Below are 26,320 nucleotides of genomic sequence, written 5' to 3' on the forward strand. Positions count from 1 at the left end.
TTGAAGTGGTCAGGATCTGCGCTGGCTAATTGAGGCCAGCTATCGCTGGATCTGAGATCTGGCATCAGATCTCTAGTCGGATCTCGGGATCCGGCTTGCCTGTGCCCCAGCAAACCACCGCAGACAGTGCGCTCCCACGTGATCTATTCTGCTCTATGCCAGCGCACTGTGCACACAGAGCCTGTGTGCACGGTGCACTCGCACAGAGCACATTAGATCACCAAGGCCCAGTGGCATACCGAGCGAGGGGGAGCAGCTGTGGGACATTCGTCAGTGGGACACCTCTCCCATTCGGCACCTCAATGAGGGTGCCCAACGGGAAAGGTGTCCTGCTGGCAGGATTTCTGCCAGCAATTTCTGTTCAGCACGCTCATTGTACTGGCAGCAGGACACCTTACCCTTTGCGAACGGGAGAGGTATCCTGCTGCCAGGACAATGTCCAAAGGAGCTCAGGGCAGCAGAGGAGCTTTCACGTTGCTCTGTGTAAACACGAACATTAGAATGTGAGCCATTAGGCACTGATGGGAGGGGGGGCTATTAGCATGGACTTTTGTCTTTAGAAATGTGAATGGGGGAGTGATAAGTGTGCACAATGCTGCATGCTTTATGAAATGGTGACTATGGCTTTAAAACCCAAGGGGAATTTGTTAGGCTCACTTTGAATGCAGGATGGGGAGAATAAAACTAAAGCCATACTCGTGTTGCTCAGCTTATTTGTATGACAATGTATATAGTGTTTGATTGGTTTACTATGAAAGGCTAGTTTATTATGTTGTGGTTTGCTTCTAAGGCATTGCTATAAATAAAGTATTGTTGAAGCACATGAAATGCAAAACAAAATCTTGATAAATATGTATATCAACTAAACCTGGGAAGATCTGCTCAGTTGCTTAAATTGTTCACATCACGGTTTCATCGTTTAACCAAAGTGTGTGAATCATTTAATCGCACTGTGTCTTATCTGCGACGCTGAAAGTGATTAACTTCATAGCTTATATCATACTATTATAAAAAAAAAAAGCAGAATGACTATGGAATTGCTCGATATATTATAATAGTGCAATTTAGATTTTTTGCACCACAAAGTTATTTGCCACTTGGCTTACTTATGACAACTTATTCTAAAGTCATTTCAATGGTGCCTCCAAATACCAAAGACGATGCTCCTTGCAATGTTCTTTTTTGTGAAGTCACTTCTGTTGGTTCAATCCATGTGCAAATTAGGAGGTTTGCGTGTATTTTGCCCCACAGGGCCTGGACAGAGGCCTCTATAGATGAGTTTCCTGTATCTGTAATGATCCTGCAGTTTTATTTTGTTTATTTGTTAAAATGCCATCTCCCACTAATGTTACCAAAAAGTAGATTGGGGTGGGGTGGCCGTTTGGGGGCACAAATGGAATTGCACGTAATGAATTGGGGGTGGGGAAAGTAGTAGGACTATTTTCGTGGGTCGCCCCACCCTCCACTTGCAATGCTGGATACTCCCCTGCCAGGACAATACCCAGATTCATCGAGGGTCTAAGACCCTGTCACAGAGCAGAAAGCACCCTGTGCACACATAGCAGAATATGTTTGGAAAATGCAATGATCACCGAGCCACCAGCTTTTCCGGTCCATTTTTAAACTATTTCGAACATCCTTTGATCGGAGTTCAACTGTCAGCTCTACCTCCTCTGAACTCCTCTCGCCTCCTATGACCTCCCACCCCGACCCTTGTAGGATCCCCCTTCAAATTCTTTCCATTTCCACCAGTGGTCAGAATAACATCATTTTGTGTATATCGTTGTCAGCCAAAGAAAGGCATCTCCAAAAGATGTTCAGCACTCGCTGATCGAGATGGATCCACTGGGTTGCTGAAGAACCCATGGATGCAGCATTTCTGAACGCAAGGGGCTGTAAGAGGGATGTCTTTGCTGTAAAAGCCATGCGTTGGTGTCCTGCCAGAGAGCAAGCACGGGTGACGTGTGAAAGCCGAGGAGACGCCAGTAAATGATTGATGGATGGGGCAGGGGGAGTGGATGTTTGTTTCTTCCGGACCTAGAGAGAGTTTGAAACCCAGGGGCCAGATGAAGACCCGGTAATAGCCAGAGTAAAGTATGGAGCAGAGTGGTCGGAAGTGTCGGGTTTCCTTAAGGGTGAAGCATATGCAGTAAAATGGTATGGGGTGGGGGTGGGAGGGCGGTAGCATTTAAGTGATTCTGCCTTTATGGTAAAAGCAATGGACTGACGAGACCATTTTGACAAACAGATAAGGAATGTTAGTAGAGTAGAAATAAAACACTTTGTTATCTTTAATGTTTATTTGTGTTGTAACCCTGTCTTGCATTCAAGTGCAGACAGCAAATATGTATATATATATTATAGAAACTCGGTGCAACCTCACCTAGCGGATTTATTTCAATTTTAGGCATCTGTGAGGTTTAGAAATAGCTTATGGGCCCCGCCCTGCCACTGAAAATGATGCACTGTGACGCCTAAGTGACCCAGAACCCAGTCGCCGATGACAGCCAGCCTCTCTGGAGGGGTTTACCTACAATTGGGAGCTTTGTAATCAACATTTTCCCGCCCACCCAAAATATGAAGGCCCCTGACCCTACCAGGTGTTCAACTCTGTGGTTGCCCCTGTATTCGGGGCATGCGCCAAATTACTTTGGATATGTTCTGTTACAGGGCTTTTATAGTGTGCCAACTCGCCACGATAGTTGTCTGAGTGCCAGACTTGTCTGGAGGGTGTTGTGTTGTGTGTTCGGCCGAGGTATCCACACCTTCGACTGAGGAGGAAAAGGAATATTGAGGACAGGAGAGCAGAAGAAAGGTCACAGATGTAGGCATAGGGTGTTGTAGAAGAGGAAAAGGATTGTTTTTTTATATAGATTTACGTTGATATGTCAACCTAACCTTTTCCTTTTGGCCTGTGTACATGGACTATATTATGTGGAGTAATTTCACAGATTATATCGTAATTCTGTGGCTATTTCTCTTGTGTTCGTCCATATTATGCGATTGGAACAAAGAGCTTTATGCGAGTGCCTCCTCTGGGGTCACTTAATGCTCAGACTGTGGACCTGGAATATGGAACTATGGAACATGACTGCTATGTATAGCAAGGGAAGGTGATGATTATGGTCATTATCGGGGGGGGGGAGGGACCTTTCGAGAAGGATTAGGTCAGGTGATTAATGTGTAAAGAAGCAATTTGTCGACAACTGACTCATCTACCCATCTTTATGAACTGGACAGTGGAGGAAGGCCTCCCCCATAATTGCAAGTCATGTTTCACGTATGGAAGAATCTTGGATTTTTTTGATTGCGTCACAAGGGCATGACCCATAAAGGTGGAGGTTTGATGGGTGGGTTGGGTGCTTGCAGGATTAGAATGAACACGTTGTTCTGTTGATTGTTTTGCGAGAAAATAAAGCAGTCACAGACTCTGAGGCTGTCCAAGAATGATTTAATGAGCTTGCTTTCTCTGAAAAGGTGGATCCTATATCAGTATTATGGAAAGGATGATTTATTCTAATCGTGTTTGCCATCAAATGTATTGTGTATATGAAGTATTTTAGAAGAGGAATAGGTAGTTAACCCCTTAACTGCTCAGGGTTTTTCCTCCCAGTGCAGAGCCCTTTTTTGGACATTTCGGTATGTCGACATTCAATCCCTTGTAACATTTTTGTTACAAATGATATCCTGGCCAAATATGCACCCTTTCTTCCCACATGTAGGCGGTTATAATACCACCAAGGATTCCTAGTTTGCCTTGGGGGTGGGGGGGTGAGAAAATAACAAAAAGGTGACCACATTTTGTGTTTTTTCAGAAAATGCCAATTAAATGAGGTACAAAGAAGGATGTGGGGTTTACCTTGTAAGAGCTAGGAACAAATGATTTGCTTTTCTAAATTTGCCATTTTCCATGCTTTCAAAAACAGGTTGAGTGGAAACAAAAACATTTTTTTTATAAGTTTACTTTTAGTTTTGGAAAAGGTAGGCGATTTTTCTTTTATTTTTCAATAGGTCGTCCCTGGGCGTAATGGAAGAGGAGGGTAGGAAATCTGAATGGGAAGGGAGAAAGGCATACATTTCTGAAAAGTAGACAACATTTTCAAGTTCAGGAAGATGTCATTTGCAGGGGTTAGGCAACAACTATGTTGAAACTGATGAAAACGGTACCTCACATGTGTGGGTGCACTGACCTGGGCGCAAAGGGAAAAGGCTAAACCGACTTGGGGAATACTGGATTTGTCCGCCTGGACAACCCACAGGTTTGGACCTGGGATTTCGCAGCCAGTAAGGAAAACGGGGAACCCCTTGTATTGAACCCCTTGCATTTCTGAAAAGACGACACCCGTGGGAATTGAAAGAGGTCTGACTTGCACAAATCGCCCTAGAATTTTAATACCCACAAGGCCCGGCAAAGCCCAAAATGTAGGGAACCCCCGGCCCCCAATTTTTATACATTTGCAACCAGGAAGCCACTGAAACACACCAGCAATACCACATGTCCTACCTTCTCACAGGTGTCCCGACAAAAACGGTACCTCACATGCGTGGTTGTGCTTACTTGGGCGGAAAAGAAAAAGGGTTGATCACCCCCAGGTTCAGCGACGGTCCTAGGGGCCCCCATCCCTCCCTGGAGGGAAAACCTGTAACGCAGCAAGGCCAGGGCTCCAATGTGTGACGACCGTCCCCAAGTCCAGCAGCAGTCTCAAGGAGCCCTGGCAGGATCACCATCCCTCCCTGAAGGGTAAAACTGTAACGCAGAGCTCCAGGACGACCGAGGGGACTGTCCCCGGCCTTGGGCGCCTGTCTAACATGTGGGTCGACCGTGTGCAAGCCCAGTGCCGTCCCCAGGAATGCTCGGCAGGGTCCCATCACTCCCTGGAGGGAAAAACTGTAATGCAGCACAGCCAGAGCTCCAGTACGGCCAAGGGTGATGTCCCCGACCATGTGCGCCTGTCCTCCATATGGGCTGAATGTCTCCAAGCCCAGTGGCAGTCACAGGGAGCCCCGGCAGGGTCCCCATCCCTCCCAAGGAGGGAAAAGCTGTAACGCAGCCCAGCCACAACTCTAGGGTGTCTGAGGTTTATGCCCCTGGTAGCCAGTCTCCTATGTGGTTCGACCATCCCCAAGTACAGCGACGGTCCCAGGGAGCCCCGGCAGGGTCCCCATCCCCTACTGGAGGGAAAATCTGTAACGCAGCCCAGCCGCAGCTCTTGGATATCTGAGATTGATGCCCCTGGCCTTGAGCGCAAGTCTCCCTTGGGGGTCGAACGTCCCCAAGTTCAGTGGCAGTCCCTGGCAGCCACAGCAGGTTCTCCATCACTCCCCGGATGGAAGCTCTAACATGGGCCTGCCAGAGTTCCAGGATGGCCGTGGGCACTGCAACGGGAAATGGGCAAAACAGCCCTACTACCCCAAAACCTTTTACCTGGTGACTTAGTGCTCCTTACTGATTCCCAGTCCCTCATTTTGCCCCCGCACCCCTTCCACGGAAGCAGAAAGGATCTGCCCCTCCATGGGGGGGATTTGTTAAAAGGCTGGCCCTACAGGCAATAGGGCCAGCCCCATGATGCCCCCGAGTATTCCTCGAGCAATATTGCCCTATATTGTTTTGCCTTTTTTGGGGGCAAATGGGTGCAAAACAGCACCAATCTGCTCCCAACGAAGGCAAAATATGGTGGCTTTTATTTTTTCTTGTGTGGTTGGGGGGTGCCCCACCCCCAAAATCAATTCCCTGGTGGTCCAGTGGTGATTGCTGGTCGACCAGCGAGCCCTCACTCAAGGAAATTGTTCTAGAAATGCCTGAGCAGCACGGCTTCAGCTTGTAAATATCACATTCTGATGACGTTGGCGACCGTAGCGTGTGCCGACGTCATCACGGCAACCGCCAGGCACAGAAGGGGCAGTCCTCCCCTTCACTGCCTGTGGGTCCAGGGAGTGAAGGCGCTGCAACAGGTAGGGCGATCCACCCCCGAAAGTTAAGTGCTAAAAAGGACGAGATTGCTCATCCCCCACACTCCAACAGTAGCTCTGAGGACGAGACATCTTGTCCTTAGCACATAAGGGATGTGGTGTTTGGCTGCATGATCAGCTCGCAATATCCTCAAGTCACCCACTTAAATTGCAGTGTGGTTTCCATCTTTTTCTGCTATTCCATTGATTACTATGACCACGTTATCTAAGCTTCCATTTGTGTATTCCACTTCTGAATAAAAGAGCTTGTCAACTGCAAATAGATTCACTAACTTTAACTGATATATAGAAGAAACCCAATTGCCTTCTGAAAATGTCCTACTCCGCTTGGGTGATGTTGCTTATAAGCCAGTGAGATAGCTCTGCAATTTAACGGCAAGCCTCCAATATCTATTTGTAAGCTGTAGTCACACATTTAGGGCCTTGGTGAGGGCACTTGGGACCGTTACTACCCAAGCTCGCCTCAGAATTCAGGCCAAACCCCATTAGGAATTGTACAGCAAGTTTGTGATAGATTGTGCTAAATCTTATGTTGACAAAGAAGTATGTCAACATTGAATTGATGGTTGAATATAGGAAAGCCTCTGATAAAGGAAGTGATAAGCCATGCTCCCAGGCTGCGGGGGAGGGGAATTAATCTGTGACTCATGGTGTTCTTGACTGTTGATCCCAGCAGAAAGGGGCTAGGGACGGTGTTCTCGCAACCAATGGTTGAAAGAGACAGCATTGTCTGCCCTGCCTTAAGAGCTGTCAATAGGTGAGCCTCCCCACTCTTCAATTGAAAGAGTTATTGGCCTGTATGTGGGGAAATCAGTACTTTTGGGAGTACTTAAGGGGGGTGAGTTAGTCAGGATTTGAACTGACCTTAAAGTACTAGTGAAAGTGATGACGGTCGAAGGGATGGCAAAGACCACCCTGCGGATTACCCATTTCTGCCTAATGTTACAAGAATTTAAATATCGCCTGACAACTGCCCTACGGGCACAGTATGTTGTTGCTGATTATTTAATAAAAAGATGATAATAAAAGAAATTGTCACTGATACTAGCGATTACTGTACACTAATTGAGATGATGTCTGGAATGGCAAGAGAGAGAATGTCCAGGAAAATGTAAAAGTGTCAATCTTCCATATCAGGGAGGATTAGACAGGCAAACTCAAATAGGACCCTGAACTGTGCAGAATAGACCAGTGCATATGGGAGGAACGATGGCCTGCTATAAATACCTTAGATGAAGACTTGGTGGCTCTGTGGGAAGTAAGAGACAAATTGTTGATTCACAGCGATATGGTGTTGTGGGGTCACAAATGTGTTCAACTGCAGCCCGAGAGAGAGGAAGAGATCCAATATGCACATGAGGGTCACCCGGGAAGAACATGCACAAAACAAAAATTATTGGTGGTCTGGGATGGATCTATACCCAATAGCATCTGTGAAAGTTGATTATAGAAGGGTATCCAATAGACGCTCTGTAAAAGTTACATTTAGAGGTGTACCCAATAGCCTCTCTAGAAAATTGAATTTAGAAGCGCTCCCAATAGCCTTTCTGGAAAATTGATTTTACAAGTGCGCCCAGTAACCTCTCTGCGGAAAATTGAATTTAGAAATGTGCCCAATGGCCTCGCTGTGAAAGTTGCATTTAGAAGTGTGCCCAATATCCTCTGTGAAAGCTGCACTTAGAAGTGTGCCCAATTGCCACGCTGTGAAAGTTGCATTTAGTAGTGTTCTCAATAACATCTGTGAAAGTTTATTATAGAAGTGTATCGAATAGACACTCTAGAAAGTTGCATTTAGAAGCGTGCCCAATAGCCTCTCTAGAAATTGAATTTAGAAGTGTGCCCAGTAGACGCTATGTGAAAATTTGCATTTAGTAGTGTACCCAATAGCCCTCTGCCCAATAGCCTCTCTAGTAAATTGAATTTAGAAGTTCGCCCAGTACCCTCTCTGGGAAAGTTGCATTTAGAAGTATGCTCATTGAAAGAGCATATAACCCATCATATCACACCACCACGCTTACTCTCTCCTTTACATCACCACTCAATTAGAACACAGAGATACTATGACACCATTCGGTATAACTGTTCACATACCAACATTCACCGCTTACTCCACATCATTCTATGTAAACACTGCTGGTTTCACACCCCCAGCCAGGCGTTTTCCTCAGGCCTAACGCAGCCACATCCGTTCCGGATAAATCCTGCCCGAACGAACACATTCTCCTGATCTCTCAACCACCACACCTACTGCTAAGAAGCAGATATTACACGAGTACCATACGAGCTGCACACATACCCGGTGCTCACACGCACCTTTTGACTCTCCCTACTCTCTACTGATCTGAACTTCGGTTCCCAAGGGCGTTCAACCTACCAGCGCCTTCAGACCATACCAGTGGTATATAAGGCGCTATATAAGTGCAAAATAACATAAAATAACATAACATATACAACCCAGACAAGAGCTTGAGCACACAGCCATTGTGCCCTCTAGAGGTCCCTGATGCTGCATCAAAGTGGCTAAAAGAAAAATATTGTTGGACTGTATCAAATGTTTGAGACCTGGAAAAGCTTGTAAATGTCATGGTTGACCATTATTCAAAGTGGCCAGCGGCCAAAGTAGTGGACAGCGATTATACAGAGCGAACGCACACAATCTGGTGATGTTCTTGGATGACAAGTTCAGAGGAGAAGGGGTCCCAGAAGAAATGAGTGAACTTTGGGGTGTCTAATGTGAGAAGCCTGGAGGCATTCTCACTCCTACTCCCCTTGGATACTCTGGGAAAGGCCATCGCTCTTGGATCCCGACCCTGGGGGTGAAGAAGCGAGGGAAGATCATATGGGTATATGGTCCATGAGAATTGGGAGTGGAATACATACAGGCGAGACATGGTATCCCCTTTTCCTGTTGAGGACCAACCTAACCCTCCCCCGACCTTTATGGGTTATTGTAAAGCTTTTCCCCCTGTTAGATTTGACAGTACTGGGAGGAGGATGAGGCGACTAAGAGTAGTGAACACTGTACCATTTCACCACTCTAGTACTGGGATGAAGAAAATGCCAGTAGAGTGTTGTACGAGTCAGGCATGTCCCCTTAATCAAAGTCAGGCAGACCCAGTTGAAAGAGCACACCTGCAACCTGTTAATAGGTTGCAGGTGTATACAATGAGAGATTGAGAACACCAAAGAGAGCAACAGGGACGCCTCTGGGGCTGAAACCAGCAGGGGACCCTTCACAAAAGGAGTGTAGTCGTGGTGGGACTGTAAAAGGAGCCAGGCCGCCAGCACATATCCCAGAAGACTTGCGGGTCCCAGAAGGAGCGGACTGTGTCATTGCCGCAGGCCTGGGAACCTCAGTGATACTGAGCGAGCAGCAGGAGCTGCAAGGAGGCCAGCAGAAGAAAGGACGCTGTCCGTGTCTGTTATGAAGCCTAAAGGATGCCGGCTTGCAGAGGGAAACACCCAGCAGACGAGCTGTGATTGTAGCAGTGAACTTCCCGGCTTCAGAAGTGCAGAGGAAGCAGCGGGAGCTGCCGAGAGGATACGCCTGAAGCCGGTGAGTGTCTGGGAGGATGCTCGAATACCAGGGCATTCCTATCGGACCTTAATTAAGTAATGGTCTGTCAAATTAAGTAAAACAAATGCCTATTTAATGCCGAACTGAATGGAAATTTTAAATTAAGCAACATGAGTACATATTGGATACTGGACATATTGAACAACGATTTGAGTAAAACCTTGAAATGAAACATATTATATTAAATGGAATAAAAACCTTATGGGCAAAGCAGAGAACTACTGTACAGGAGGGCGGAGCATCCTCTGACGGGCCCATAGGTCAGAGCTCACCCTCTAGTACCTTTAAGACAAAATAGCTGCAACAAGAGGAGGTTGGGGTGCAGGATTCACTTACTCCAACACAATTCAATAAGGAAAACTCAGTAGTTTGGCAAAGGGAAGTCTGTTTAATGACAAGTACAAAAAACGGGGAAACACATGGTAATCAACAGAGTCGCGATCACCTGTCTCGCTTCAACTCCCCCCTTCTTCATTCAGCCAGCAACTTTTATGGGAACAATTCATCATCATTTGACGTGTAAAACTCATAAGTTTGTCATGCAATTTTATTGGTCGGAAAGGTAACTTAAGTATAGGTGCTATATCTGTATATGGTAACAGAGCATGCGGATTGGATAACTCTTATCGGGTGGGCGTCTACGCCCATCCCACTACATCACTCGTGATAGACATCACTACAACTACAACGTCTTATTGGTTACAAGCCATAGGACCCCAGATTATTTGGTCCATTGTGATTGGGTGGGTTACACCCCTTGGCATAAATCTCCACTTTAATTAGCAGCATGCAGAATGGACGCCCAGGTGCGGAGTGCCCCAAGATTCACCCTGCCTCCCTTCCATCAATCAGTACCTTTAGGGCTATGTGTCAATTAGTTGGCCAAGGATGGCCTCGAAACTTAAGCTTCTTGTCAGGAAAAGTTATGGCATCCTGGGTCTGGGTGACATCAGACATTGGTACCTCTTTGCCCTTAGCTGGTCACGTGTCTGTTCACGTGTCTGTTCACCGTGAATCCGCTTCATTTTCCTGTTATTCGCGTATTTGATTCTTCCTTGGCATCGCCACCTGCCTGGGGCCTCTTTATCTCGACCTTCACTGGCTGGCTGGTATGCTTTGAAGTTTCGATTCACTGAGGCTGCAGCTCTCCTCCCTTCCTTAGGTAGACCTCGAATTCCCAAGCGTTGAGCTGGTTCTTACTGAGTTTCAATTCCCCTCTTCCCTTTTGGCTTTGGCTGGGATATGAATCTTGGCCTTGCTAGCCCTCTTCAGCCTGGGCTTAATTCTGCTTTTACAAAATGGAGTCGCACTTGTATACTGTGCTTTTATTGAGGTACATATATAGTTGGCGCATGCCGCTCTATTCTTCTATTAAGCATTGCAAGCAGTTCCGTTTACTTAGCTCCTTGCGTTTCAAGCCTATTTACAAGCGTTAGCTGGTTGAAGAATTCCATCTCGTTTCATAGCTGCGTTTCCTTGCGTCTCTTTATGTATCAACATCGTTTCTTCTTACATGTCCATTACATCTTTATTCTTTGTATTTCGCCCTTGTGTGTCATCTTTCGTTCGTCGTTTATGTTAATCTGTACCGTCATGTCTGGGCTCTTATGTCGTCACCATTTAACTTCCATTAAGGCTCTGTGGGTCTCTTCAGGTACAGTCTGTAGGTAGTCTTCATTTCGTGTCAGCTGCTGGTACGGTTGTCAGAGAGGGTACCGTGCAGCCCATGGCTGTCTGGTTATAGGCATTTCAGCCGGTATTGCTCTTCTGATGGGCATCGGGCATAGGCCCGGTATAGCTCTTTGTTGGTTCAATTGCTCCTCGTACGTCACGTATTTTGGCAAGTATATTCCTGGTACCTCGAAATGGGGGGCAGGGGTGCAGGCCATGTCTGGGACCTCCTCTACACTACCCAAGCGCCCATGTGAAAGTGAATGACAGAAAAGGGCGCACGTGTAAGAGAACTCCATAAAAGGTGGGTTAAGGGCAAAATAACCCCAAAGAGAACTTTTAGGAATGAATACAGTGCAGCAAGGTCAAAGACTGGCAAGAGATGTGTGACACGTGATGGCAAAGCCATAAAGCTGACAAAGGGAATCCAGAGGAGTGAAAAGCAGCACATAAAGCCAAAGGCTGATAAAGAGAAACCAAACTGAAGGTGATTTGGTACACTGGAGCCAGTGCCGAATAACCGGAGTGGGCTGAAAAGCCAAGGGATTCTGGTTGCGCGATGTGTGGACCGTGTGATCTAAACAAACCCATGAGGCAAACCAGAAGAAGGATTAAGTGAACCTTGAGTGGTGTGAAACCCTTTGAAAGACCTAAGCAAGTATAAGTGGTGAAGAGAAAGTCTTGGGGAAGGGAACCCTGAGACTTGAGAAATCACACGTGTTATCTGGAAAATGAAGCCTCAAGATCGTTTTACTTTGAACTGTGTTGCTTAGAACTTGGGGAAGGGAACTCTGGGGATTGTTTGGAACTGTATTGCCTTGAACTGGAGAAAATTAATCTTAAGATTATTTGCGGAACTTTCTTACACCTTGGGAAGGGGAGCTGAAAGAGAAGTAGGAGCTGGAAAAAGCTCAGAAGGTTGAGTTAAAAACTATTTCTTTTGTTATTGACATCCCTACACATTGTTTAGCTTTAGTTGTGATAGGTGTTTAAGTTTCACTCTTTGACTCAGACTTTCCTTAGTTTCATTCAGGTAGGGAAAGCCCACCTTAGCATAAAGCAAGTTAGGCCTTCTACCATCCTGACATTTGATGGGATAAAGTATTTTATTTTGAACTCGAAGTCTGTCTGTGTCTTAATTCATGATGCAGTCACACCAAGTATGTTCGGGAAAGGGATATTGGGTGGAAATGTACTGCCCTTAATCACTCTGAAAGCAACTGTCTGGTTGAGTGATTCAATTGAGTTGTTACTGAAGACGTGCAACTAGTCCTGACCAATAGCATTGACTTTAGTAAGGTTGTGGGAGAAATGTTTTGGAGCACTAGAACTGCTCCCAATGCGGGAGCCACCACCTTTGAGGGTAGGGAGATGAGCCCACTCTGAAAGACCGTCCCTAGGGATCTGGGCAAGTGGGACCTCAGTGGGAGTGACTACCCCCTTGGGGGACAAGGACTCTCGTTCCCATGAGGAACTCCCTAGACCAAGCACCAAATCTGCATAGCTGGGAATGTCTGCTATTCAGAATAAGATGTCCTCCTTACATTTGGCTGCAGACAATGCTGAACCAAACCAGTCAACAAAAGGAAAACAAGATGTCTCTAGGACGAGTGGATTACGAAGGGAGAGAGTGTATGTTGTGCAGGGGAAGGCCCCTGACTTAAGTGTGCTTTGGAGAGGCGGAGCAGAAGCAAGTTGTGGAGCCCGCGTCTTTAGGAGAAATGGAGAATGCCAACTTGAGATGCCAGAGGGTCAGCTAATCCAGCCACTGAGAAGCCGTTTGCATCAGAAGAGGAGTGCTTTACAAGGTGGTGGCGTGACCACAACTGTATCGTCATTGTAATTGGGAGTGCTAGCAGCTCCCTACCAACAGCGTCTGTAGACCGCAGTCTGCACCGAAGCTGAGAACGGAACGCAGGAGAAACCAAAGACTAACAAGCCAAACAAAAAGTCGATTACCCGAGCGAGTGCCAAGTCATGTGAGGTTCCCTTACATACACAAAGGTATCAGGGAGATCGGGAGAAGTGGGGGCCCGCCAGGGCAACAGTATGAGAGTGGAGAAACTAGTCTCAGTCATAAGGATGAGATACAGACAGTAAACTAACGCCACTGGAGTTGTAAGAAGCTAATAAAGAATGTGAAAATAACCCTGTATGGGAAGGAAAGAGAGACTGGAAACAAATACCCTGGGAACAAGGGGAAAGGCCCCACGAGTTTACGGTGGAAGAGTGCAGAAAACACGCCACAAAAATGGATAATACATCTTCTGAGATAAGATTGTCAAGTGAACAGTATAATCCAATACAGAGAACCCAGCAGAGGGGGAGACTACAATTGATTAGTCATATCACACCTGGGAGAGGTTGATTTTATTTAAAGATTGTGAGAGATATATGACCAATGACAAGAATGTGAGTGTGTTTCAAGGAAAGCTGTCATAAGCGTATCACTAAAGAGAGTACAAGATCCAGGAATGTTTTGGAAGAACTACCAAGAGCTCATAAAGGACATTTCAAGAAAATATGCAAGAAGGTGCTCAAACATATGTTCAAATGGGAGACATTTCTATAAAGAGAATACAAGGAGACAAGAAAAGACCAGGAGATGAGAGACATTCTTTTGGCCTACTTTCAATTGTTCTTATTAGATGTAGGATCGGGTAGAGTTAGGTTTGGACCAAGGACATTTATTTTGGACTTCCTGTCGACAGACAATCACCTTTAGTGATTTAAATAGGCAGGGTAATACCTTTAGCGATGGGGAAAGATAGGCCATTCTTATATTTTTAAATAAAAGAACCCTTAAAATGTCCTCCTCCTTCTTCCGATCCGCGACAGTGTTCATAGTAGCACAAGAGGAACTGTAGTGAGCATATGCATAAGTGGATAAGAGAAATTTAAGGTTGGGGACGAAGGGAGGATAAAGGGCATTAACGGGGACGTACAGGTATCCCAAAGTACTCCAACCCAGGAGCATGAAAAAGGTGTTCCCTAATGCTGTAATTGTAGAGGTTGGTTCTACATTAAATATTTGCATGGTGGGGAGTTAGTGAGCAAGTAACCCCATTAACAGATAAGACGATGGCGTGATTAATGAAACAGAGATCACTTGGAGCGTGTGGGCGGATGATATCTGGAAGGAGCCTACGGAAGACTCTAGCCTTGCTAGTACTGCTCGCAATAACAGCGAGACTAGTAAGTAGGTGGGTGCTAGCCATCCATTTTGGGGTAGGTAGATGCCAACGGTTACCTGATTTTAAGTGGTAAAGGGCAATGGTGTATTTTCGATTGATGAATGGGGAGGGGAATGTGTTGGTGTGGTGTCTAGTTAGAACCAGTTTTTCATAGTCATTGCCTACATTCTCTTCATGTTATCAAGCATATGCATACTTAAGATTATAGTTATGTATATATATTTTGCGTAGGCTGTATGGAATCCTTTTATCTGCTATCGTGGATTGTTAAGGTATGCATGCAGCTGATGGTTGGGAGGACTTGTGGGTGGAAGCCACACAGGGGGTCTCTTTGCTCAATAAATATTCACGTTTACCCACCTGTCTGGATGTGTTCATTATTAACTCACTACAGTTACCATTGTTTCAAATGTCTTTGTGAGTCAAGGAAGAACAAGGATAGTGTAGTCTGAACAGGTATCGGGACTGACACTATCCTTTTGCAGAATAGTAGTAGAGAATGTGTGTTTCAGTTTGTGTGGTCAACACCCAAGAGAAAGAGGTTAATGAAGTTGATAATTGTTAGCAGTACAGTTGGTGAGTTCACCAAGCAACCCAAGCTAAGGTATTTTAGACATGCAAAAGTACCCATAACTATCTCTGGGTTGGCCTCATTGGCTGTGATGAAGAACGTACTGTTTTCATAAACGTTTGTTTATCGCCTAATGTCTTTTCCTACAACGAGCTTTACTCCTTTGGAAACAGAGCTGAATGGAGTAATGCAAGGTATAGGCTGAAGGTCTCTTTCCAAGATACTTTGTGACATTGAAGATTCATGCTTTTTGGTTTTGCCTTGGAAGCAAGACAATGCTGAGCAGCACGCGTTTGAGCCTCAGTCCTGTGCTTGGAGGCGAGACTCCGAAATGAAACATGATATAAAAACCACTGAAAAGCCCTCCCAAACCTAGAAGCTAACAGCCCCACACATGATAAGGGTGGTAACTTCAACCACGCCCAATTCGCATTCAGAGACATCACTGAACCTGAGGTCCTGAATCTCATCAAAAACCTCAAACCATCTCTCTGCAAAGCAGACATCTGCCCTCCTAAAATCAAGGAATGAGCCAACAACCTAGCACCCCTTATTACTGCTTTCATTAACGCATCCTTCCAAACAGGAATTTTCCCAAACAATCTCAAGGAAGCCTGGGTGCGGCCTTTTCTAAAGAAAAAAGGCCACACTTGACCCAGCGCAACCCAACAACCACAGACCGATAACAACAGTCCCATTCCTCTTGAAAATCCTGGAAACAAGCAGCTCATAACCAGATCCAATCATACATAGAAGCTAATTCCATATTAGGTTTAAGGCAATCTGGCTTCCGTGTCGGGCACGGAACAGAATCAGCCTTACTAGACCTAAATAACCAAATCTCACATATCATGGACAAAGGCTAACCTTCCCTGCTCCTCCTTCTCGATCTATCGGCAGCCTTCGACCTGGTAGATCACCAAACACTCACCACCCACCTCACTCATGCAGCCCATTTCTCTAAAGAAGCAGCATCCTGGATCACATCCTTCCTCGAAGGTAGAGCCATGAAGGTCTACTCCGACACTGCAAACGCAGATCCTACCACTATAAACTGCGGTGTGCCCCAAGGTTCATGTACAGCCCTCACCCTCTATAACCTCTTCACGAAACCCCTCTTTGACCTACTTGACTCCATGGGTGTTGCATGTACCAACTATGCAGACGATACTCAAGTACTTATACCTCTATCTGTACTCTTATCACCAAGACGCCGCGGCCCTCCACAAATCTATGCTGCTATCCAAGCATGGATGGCAATCCATGGCCTCTGTTTGAACGGGGAGAAGACTGAAATTCTCATCCTTGGCCAGAAAAAAATAATAACGAAGCTTAGCACCCAATACGCCAACTTCAAGATAGACAACTCAACCATCTCAGTATCATCCTCTGTCAAGACACTAGGTGTTCACATTGACGCAAATCTATCGATGAACAGAAAATTCAGCGCCATAGCCTCTGCATCAGCTCTCGGCACCAAACTCATCAACGTCATTAAACCCTACCTTTCCACTCCCAACCACTTGGCCGTAGTTAGAGCAACTGTAGACGCTAAACCTGATTATTGCAAAGCTTTCTTAGCTGGCACCTCCGCCAAGAACATTCATAGACTGCAAACTACACAAAACAATGCCCTAAGAGCCACGCTGAGCATCCCAAGAACAGACCATATATCCCATGCCAGACTTGAAGCACAGTGGCTAAGGTCAAAGACCACATTACTCTGAAAATCCTTACCATCACACACAGATGCATAAACAACACTGCTCCCACCTACTTATCCAAAGCTATATCAAGATCCACTTCCACTCGCCCCACCAGAGCTCAGTACACCAACCAGCTACACAAAACACGCATCAAGAGAGCCAGAGCTGAAGGTCTATGCTTCTCATATATTGCACCAAAACTCTGGAACTCGCTCCCTGCCAGCCTTAGAGCTGAAACCTCCATCTCAGTCTTCGGCAACAACCTCAAGACCACTTTCCTCAACGAGTAATGCGACATCCTACCCTATTCCTGTCATGTATATTGTAATATAAACACAAATGTAATATAACTATATTGTAAACTTGTATATATATTGTATCCCTGCTCAAACTGTTCATTATGTAACATATGCATGATTCATGACTCTGTAACTAAGCATTGTACTGTAACAAGTGCCACAATGTTCTCGTACTGTTGTGCACTATATAAATACGAATAAAATAAACAAAACCCAATTTCATGTGTTTTTTTATCTATTGTTGTGGAAATGGTCAGTAAAATGTTAATTTGGGTTTTTAAATGTTGCACTCAAGTTTTTAGTTTTTGCATATTTTTATATGATGATGTTCAGATACATGATTGTTGGAGTGTTCACTGTGGAGGGTCAGAAGAAGGAGAGGGGCTACATTTTTCCATTTTATTAAAACTATCTCACTTTTTCTAAGCTATGGGATTCCCTGTATATCAAAACTAACTGGGGTACTCGCTGGTCAGTTGTAAAGTGCAAAGGTAATAGTCTGTCCTCCGTCCAAATCTTAGATACTCTGACCCTACTACCACTAAAACAAAACCACTAAAGTCCAGGAGAGTGACACCCTTCTCCTGGGGCTGCTTTCTCAGCAAGTCTCTACCAATATAGAATCTTTAGATAGTTCTTGGTACTCCCATGCATCAGTTCGTTTAACTGATACATATCATTCTTCCAATTCTCCTGGCCTTTCTTCTCTTGTCTTTCAAAAGTCCTCTTTACAGGGGTTCCTTTTCTCAGAGTTTCTTTCACTCTGACCTTATGATATAAACTTCCAGGTCTCTTTAAATCTGACATCCAACTTGAGTACTATGAGGTAACCCTTTCCTTCTCAGAGTCCTCAATCTTCCTCTCAATCTGCTGGGATGAGTATGATTGATCCAGTGAAGATCTTTACTCTCCCGGTTACTTTGGATTTTACTGAGACGAGTATAGTATTCATTATACTTGCTGCCCTCTCCGGGTCTCCCCCTCTTCCCGTTACCTTCATGGTTTGGGACTGCGTCACTGGTTTGGTAGTTTGCCTCTTTGATTCATCTCTGTGGGGCAGGACGGCATCTCCAGCTGTCTCCTTCTCTTGGCGTAAGGCCTAACTTGCCCTATGCTAAGGTGGGATTTCACTATCTAAAGAAACGAAGGATAGTCGGTGTCATTAAGTTCAACTCTGTCTGTGTCCAAAACCTATACTTGCCCTCCCAACTAAAGATATATAATGTGTAGGGATGTCAGCAACCAAAGAAACCATGTTCAATAGAAAGTTCTGAGCTTCTTCCAGCTCCCTGCTTGCATTTCAGCTTCCCCTTCCCCAAGTTCAAAACAGTTCCACAAAAAGACCTTGGGGTTCCCTTCCACACGCTCAACACAGTTCTTCAAAAAGGCCTCCGAGTTCCTTTTCCCCCAAGTTCAGCACAATTCAGAGTCTTGGGTTCTCTTCCCCAAGTATGCAGCTCTTCTAGTTTCAAAATCAGTCAGTTCAATTCTCTTAGCTTTCCATAAGTATTCCAAACCATCTTTGTAACCTTTCAGACTTTTACACAGTTCAAATAGCTTGCTCCTTTCTTTAAACACTTTAGCACTTGTTAGGCGCAACAGCTTCAGTATCTTGACTTTCCTTGGTTCACTCCAAGTAGGGGTTACTCGCTCTAGGTGCAGTTGTCAGACCACACGGTCCACCCATTACAGGTCACGCAACCAATAACCCTTGGCACTTTATGTTCACTTGTTCTCATTGGACTCCCTTGCCAACAGACTTCCTCTCTGAACCTGTGTCATTAGTACACTTTCAGTTCTATATTTCTCCTTGGCAGTCTCTTCACTCTCCAAAAACAAAGAGGTGATGGCTGGAAGGTTTAGAATGAATCTTAACCACTGGCAATGCTCTGGACAACCCACCAGACCACTGTTCTTCGCCTGCCAAGCCATTACAGAAGGGGAAAGACCATACGCAAATCAGGCTTGGCCCCACCCCAAAAGGGGCAGTCCAGCCCGAACTGCTAGGCCACATCCCTTCTGCACGAGACTACAAGCATCCCCAAACATGTTTCGCCCTTGTTGGGGCTCATCAGTGAGGAGTAGCTTGGGTCTCTAGGCCCAGCAGGCACAGGACCCACGTCTGGGCATACCCGTCCCACTCGGGGTGACAAAGCAAAAACAGAGGTGCTTGTGGTCTTGTGCAGAAGGGATGTGACCTAGCAGTTCGGGCTGGACTGCCCCTTTTGGGGTAGGACCACGCCTGATTTGCATATGGTTTTTCCCCTTCTGTAATGGCTTGGCAGGCTGAAAAACAATGGTATGAAGGGTTGCCCAGAGCTTTGGCCATGGTTATGATTAATTCAAAACCTTCCAGCCATCAGCTTTCTGTTTTTCTAAAGTCTCTTCACTCTGCCACAACGTGACTTTCACACAGTTCACTTGTGGTGTTTATTGTCACCATCTTGCTTTCACACTATCCAATAGTGCTCATCATTTGCTTTTCACTTGCTTCACACGCTCTCGTTACTGGCCTTCACTGGGCTCATACTTTCACATTGTCTATCAATGCTTCTTACTGGTTTTCACTGTGTTCATAAATGCACATCACTTCGTCTCATTACTCGTGCAGTATTTTTCATATACTTTGCATATCTTTTCCTTAGTTCGGTATTCAATAACTCTTAAAGTACCTAGCAGCTTGTTTGGTATTCAATAATCTTCAATTTGGTCTCCAGACCCGTTCATTAAATGTTTTAATTCAAGCAGCATCTCGGTCTGTCCAAATCCAGCCCCTGGAGCGGCCCGGCATGATTGTTCCCTCTCTGTCACTCGCTGGTCTGTGTCCGCTCCCCTGGGTGCCTTTGGTTTCTTCTGTCTTTTTCTCGCTCCCCCTTCACTGGTCGAGCGCTCTGGCGAGCAGCGCTCGCCTAATCAGGAAACCTGCTGCTGCGGTCTGCAACATCCTGGAGTCTCGACTCTATGGTGGCCCGTTCTGGCTTCAGCGTCCCATCTGAGTAAACGACCCAAAGGAAGTAGATGGGAGGATGCCCTCAGGTTCCTCACAAACCCTCTGCAGTTTCTCTTTGTGCACTGCTTCATGGTCGGGAAAGGGTTTCCCAGTACCTTTCTCTCGCTCACCTGATCTCAGTGTCTATTCCCAGAGACCCTTGTTCGCTCAGCTATCCAAAGCTTCACTGCTTCCTCGTGCAACTTGGGCACCACGTCCAGGGTTCCTCCCTGTGTAGGAAGCAGCACCTTCTCCTCTTTTCTCGCTTCGCTGCCACAGCAGCTTGGAACTTCCTGGGTTTCTCTCTTTGGTGTCTCCGCCTCCAATACTTATGACGCTCTGCTGGGGCTTCCCCTGCATAAGCCTATAGTGCATTTTTTGTGTTGTACTAGTGCTCCTTATTGTTCCATTGGTTTTCTTCATCACAATACCAAACATACTTTTTCTCAGGTGGAATAGCACAGTAGCACATGTATAGTAATTATTTCTGTTTTCTTTCAGTAGGCTTCACTAGCTTTGGTGGAGGGATTTGGGCAGGGAGTTCCCTCGTGGGGCAAAGACTCCTGTTCAGATGAGGGAGTCTCCTGGTGAGGTCCTGCTTGCCTCTACCCCTAGGGAGGTTATCTCATAGCGGGCTCACCTCCCTAGACTCGCAAGGAAGGGCTCTGCCCTGGGGAGAAGTGATGGACTCCTGCGATTCATCACAATCAGGCCTGCAGATAAGCTGCGTACCAGGCCTTTTTATGCATGAAAATCTTCGGAATACGACAGCTTTATTATTTTCCTGTGTACATTTACACACAAGTTTAGAGCACAGGGGAGTGCAATGGTCAGGTTACTTGAGACAAACCTTTATATACATGGATGTTATTGCAAGCCATGCCAAGGAAAAAAGCCTCTGAAACAGAATGTATTTCTCGGAAGCCTTTCAAAAAAAGAAACTGCACATTGTGATTAAAGGAATGGTTTATTTCCATTCAGCGTCTGCTGTGTTACTGCTCATGGAGCAAACAGCACAGTGCATATTTATTTACTGTCCTAGCATTTTAGGATTGTATAATTAATAAGATGGAAAACTAAGCTGCTATTGAGAATTAACAAATTACGCTTCTTTTCCAGTGTAAGCAAACCAGTATTTCCACAATTGTATTTTTCAAAGTTCCTGTGCTTTGTGCATAATCATGTGGCATCAGATAATTTTTTCACTTTTAATTCACACTCTAATTATACAAACAGTGTGTAAAATGATAACTATGCATGGTCTAGTTTACATCCATTCAACCGTGCAGTCAATGGGGTACATTACTGTAAATGGTCAGTAGCAGCAGAGTCTTTGTTCAAAGGTGAGTGATTGTCATTACACCAATCACATTTGTTCTAGCCTCTCAAATCTTCAAGACTACAATTAAATCATCCAAAACCTGTCTCTCCAGGAAGTGCAAGCACTGTTCAAAAACAAATGAAAGTTACATTTGTAACTGAAATAGAAACTCAGCAAAACCTGTCCCTTTGATAATCCAGATAGGTATTTAACTTTATGTAGCGCTTCATACATGGTTCCTCCAACATCTAGGCACTGTCATTATTATACCTCAGTCAATAGTCCGTTAACTGACCAGTGAAGGATGTTGGCCAATAAGATAGCTCAGCCGTTTGAGCACACGTTGCTGCTATCTGTACCTTATCTGTAGGTTGCAGGTTCGAATCCCGGTAAGGCCAGCTCAGCCTTTTATCCTTTCGAGGTTGATAAAGGAATACAGACTCTGGTTTGGTGATAATTGTGATAAATATGTTCTATGTACAGTGCTTTGCCAAAAGCGCTATATAAATAACCTTTTGACCATGCGATTAGATATAGAATTTAGCATGGTGTCCTTGCCTCCCTGCACTGTTGCATCATAACATTAGGTAGTAATAGCTCCAGGAAATGAGGACTTTCATTAAACATCAAATGACAATTCTGCTATCCAACCTCAAAACACACAATGCAATTCATGTTTGCTTTATATTTAAATGGCTAGGTTTTTGTGTTTTCAACATTTAAATATATACAGGAGAGATCAAATGGCCAGACCCTGGAGAAATAATGAAAGGTGTATTGTGTCACAATGCAGAAAGCCTGCTGCATAGTGATGATTGCTAGACAGTTTTTGCACATGTCGGCTGGATGTCACCTACATTTTACTCTCTTGCAAAGGAGAAAAGTCATTTTTACTCTCTTAAAATCCCATTTACTCTCAAAGTTAAAAATAGGGAGTAAAATACTCCCACCTCAAAATCTTATCTGGAGCACTGATCACAACACTAAAAAAATCTGTCTCACTACCTCATCCACTGGAAACCCTTGCTTGACGTCGAAGATAGTAGTACCTCTACAAATCCATTGGTGATAACCTTGTCTGCACCACAATTTAATTGTTAAAACCTGTTTGATCAGGGACAAAAGAACCTGCTTTAACACTAATACTGTTATTGATATCAATACAAAGACATTTTTTTGTATATTTTAATTGGGCTACTTCGGGAGCAAATTAGTTGATAATGGGAATACATGGATGGTCCGCTATTCATTGGTGAGTGTGCATAATCCAGAGAGCCAACAACGATGTTGTAGGTATATATTGTGAAACGACAAACATAGTGATGTAAGATACAGTATGCAACAGAGTAAACATATATTGGGAAAAGGGTATGCTAGCATAGAATGGGTAGTACTCATTACACAAAAGTTAACACATCTCAGCATATTATGCAGGAAAGCATAAATATAACAACTTCTGTGTTGGAAAACAGTCAACTGTGTACTTTTTGGGTTGTCAGCAAAAATATTGTGTTTTTATTTTGGTGTGCATTCAGTATCCAGAAGCAATTTTTTACTGTAAGGAATGGCATATGTGGGTTTCAAGAGTAGCTAGGTGTTTCATTTATGTACATAATTGGACCAGGGGGTTGGAAAGCTGCAGATGAAAGGGGGCTGGTCAATCCAGAGGATGAAGGCTTGGAGGGGAATGACATGGAACACATAAGTATTGCTTCAACAACTTTTATATTATATATTTTTCATAGGAAGGGTTGGAGAAAGGCATAGGAGTATATGAGGATGCTGTTACATGCTCGTCCTGTTCCCCCACGACACGCCAGGCACTCAGACACAAATAATACACAGGATACCAGAAGTAGAGAAATGGGCTGCAATGCAAACACTTCAGTGCATGGGAGTGCTGCTTACTGCTCTGCCCCCCACCCCCTACTTGGCATGCGTCATCCTTATATACAAACGGAGCGGCTAAATCCATTCTCCACCCATAAAACCGCACATATAATGCATGTATAATAACATGTTCATTTTGGAGAAAAGGCGGAAATTCACTGTCATATCAGCAAGGCAGCCTCTAGGCTTATGGATTTGAGCCGGCGGTCCCGGCTTCGCATGAACCGCTTCTTCCTCTACATAATTGCCAAAATCAGGGACTTTATCGACTCAGCAAAGACCTCCAAGGAGCCACCCGGCACTGGGAAGCCCCCCCGTGATCAGACTTCACCCCTCTCGCCATTAAGGACCTCTCTGACACTCTCGCATCCCTGTAACTACAGCCTATTCAGACAATCTCATCCCAGCCTTCATCATCAAACATCTCCACGGCGGTGCCCTCCACACACTCCTTAATATCCTCAATGCCCCTACCATAGAAGACTCCTTCCCAGACTCTCTAAAAACAGGGCTGATTCGTCCCCTCTTGAGAAGGCTCTCACTGAATCCTGACGACCTAGCAAACTACAAACCCATCAGGTGCCTCCCTTTCATTGGGATACTCATCGAAAAGGCCGTAGCCAATCAATTACTGGCCAAAATCGACCAACTCGGCCTCCTCCACAACTACCAATTGGGTTCCGCCCAAATTTAACAGATCTATTGGACGCATGTCTCTGAAAGAATGATGTTTGTTTAGATGACAAAACAAGAGTATATTTAACATGGAAGAAGGATGGATGGAACACTTGGCTTTCCTCTTTGAATGGTTGTATTTTTTCAGCATGTGGATACATTATTAAGACACTCTTAAGTAGTGTTGGAGACGCATAAAGGAGCTCGTTTATCATCTTTTCGAACACTGCTAAGAGAGAGACTATATTGGCTTGGTACTTATGAAGCCTGGTTCATCTTGAGCCCCAGCGCTTCGTTCTGATCCTCCTAACCCTTAGCCAAAGTGTACTTGCTATTTTGCTGCATTTACACCACATCTTCCGGAGTAGACAGCATTGCTACCGCCAATCAGCTGATTTGGGGAGTCTCTGCAGCTGCCAATTTTCTGCACTGCTGTTGCTTCATAAGCTAGACTTGTTCGATTCTTACGCATGGCAGAAGCGGTATCTGAATAAGCACATGCACCCTGGGGAGTTCTCTTCATAGTCTACGGGGTATGGATATTCTTTACTGTTTGGTGGGACTTTTATTTTACACCATGTTTTTTTAAATTATGTTCATGAACTGTTGGCTATTCTTTTTATCTTCTCTGCTGTCAATCAACGCCAATGTCTTGTACTTTTTCCATAGCACCAAGACGCCTCTCGCAAAATAAAAATTCATATCAAGTCTAATATATATATATATATTTATCAGAATTTACTAATATCTTAACGAAATCTATATATCTAAGTTAATAGCACCAAATGTATCGTCCTTGTAGGGATGATAGTCTAAGCCAGCTCTGCCGGGATTCAAACCGGTTTCCTGTAAAATGAATGCAAAGGTGAAGCAAGCGCTTATCTCGCTGAGCTGCCTTGTTTGTTTATATACTCATAACGCATATGAAGTCACCACCTTAAGATAGGTCCCAGCATGAAAGCATAGTTTGGTACGTGGTGTGTGATAATTGCAGCCTCAGCCCATTGTGTAAGAGGTCCTTCAAAAAGCATTCTAATCGTGGATTACGGTTTGCTAAAAATAAATTCTGGCTAATGGGATTAATAGATCATGGTATTTATTGGTTGGCAGAAAGTTATGTAGAGATAAATTTAAACTTGATTGGGCATGTTTCCTTTCATAGCTATCTATACTAACTAGGTTTTAATGAATCACATGTGCATTTAAAATGTGTAGCTTATAAAGCACATTGTAAAAACGAATAAGCAGGTCTTTTGAGAGAAAAGGTGTTGCTCTATTGGCAATGATCAGACTGAACATATCCTTTTCCCCCCACAAGGAACATGGTTGAATGACTGCTGGGGTATATTTAATGGCCGGTTCGGTTAATATGGTCCTCTTTATGGGGGGCCTTCAAAGAGTATGACCATTAAACGCTGGAAGGCCCAGTATGAACCAATCACCTGTTCTTGGTCCACAATTAATGAGTGTTTTATTTGCTAACATCCTGCCACTGAGAAAACTAACATTCAAACGTTGCAATCGGGTCCACAAATATTTAAGTGGCGAGTGTTTGAGACCTTTCTTTTGAGATCTGGCGATCAAAGGTTCACTGTATGGGCAGCAGTTGAAATCCTGTGGGAGACTACGTCTATCCCGAGCATTTGCCAGAGATGTACAAGGCATTGTTTTTAATATAATATGACCACGTTCATTGTATTCACCTTTTCTTGACAACTTCTTGGCTGCCGAAAAAGTCCATAACAACTTGGAAGATAAGTGCTTAGAAGCAGTATGTTTTCGAAGAGGCGCTTTAAAGAAACGTACCTCCTTGCTAGGTCTAATTCCCTCATCTGCCTCCCTCTCTTTCCTCCCCCATTTACTCAGTCACTCACCAAATGACCACGGGGCTATATGCATATTTTTTAATTAAGCACAAAAGCACGAGGAAGTGATTAAGCCATTTTATTGGACTATTTGTCAACCACTGTAAACAACATTTTGTCAACTCACACATACATTAATTGACTTAACTTAATTTCACTTACCACATTAAGTGCCACTCATCTCGGACTAAGTGACTCCATTCATGTATGATTTCAAAAAATATTGTTTCTAGTGCTTCTCAAATATTCTTTGATACGTTATACTGTGGTGCTGGGTATCAAGGCTGAGTGCCATGTTCCTTGTTTGTGTGCTTGATGTTTTTCTTTGGAGCATGTTTAGCCAAACCTGTTGGCCGAGAACTCACTTTCATTTGCATGCTCTCCATTTACATCAGCCACGGTTTGGTTTTTGTTCCATCCTCTTAAGGGGATGGTTCTGCATGAAGATGGTTTAAAGTCCTTTTGATTTGCTTCTTAAGTGACTGCAGTTTACTTGGGTATCAGTGTTACGAGCGATCGGGTTCGCCTGTTATTGTCCTGGCCAACTTCGAGGCTTGTCTTCATTTACCAAGGTAGGATCTCATTACCGAGA

The 26,320-nt window shown here is 44.6% G+C and overlaps 1 protein-coding gene across 6 annotated transcripts in view; it reads left to right on the forward strand.

Moving 5' to 3' along the window:
• The window catches only part of KCNAB2 (potassium voltage-gated channel subfamily A regulatory beta subunit 2), a 1,347,681-nt gene that overhangs the window by 590,642 nt on the left and 730,719 nt on the right, over positions 1-26,320 (forward strand). The gene's annotated exons all lie outside the window — the stretch shown is intronic.

The sequence above is a fragment of the Ambystoma mexicanum genome, chromosome 8 (assembly GCF_040938575.1).
Source record: "Ambystoma mexicanum isolate Mex_15411 chromosome 8, UKY_AmexF1_1, whole genome shotgun sequence".
In the NCBI taxonomy this organism is placed as follows: Eukaryota; Metazoa; Chordata; class Amphibia; order Caudata; family Ambystomatidae; genus Ambystoma; species Ambystoma mexicanum.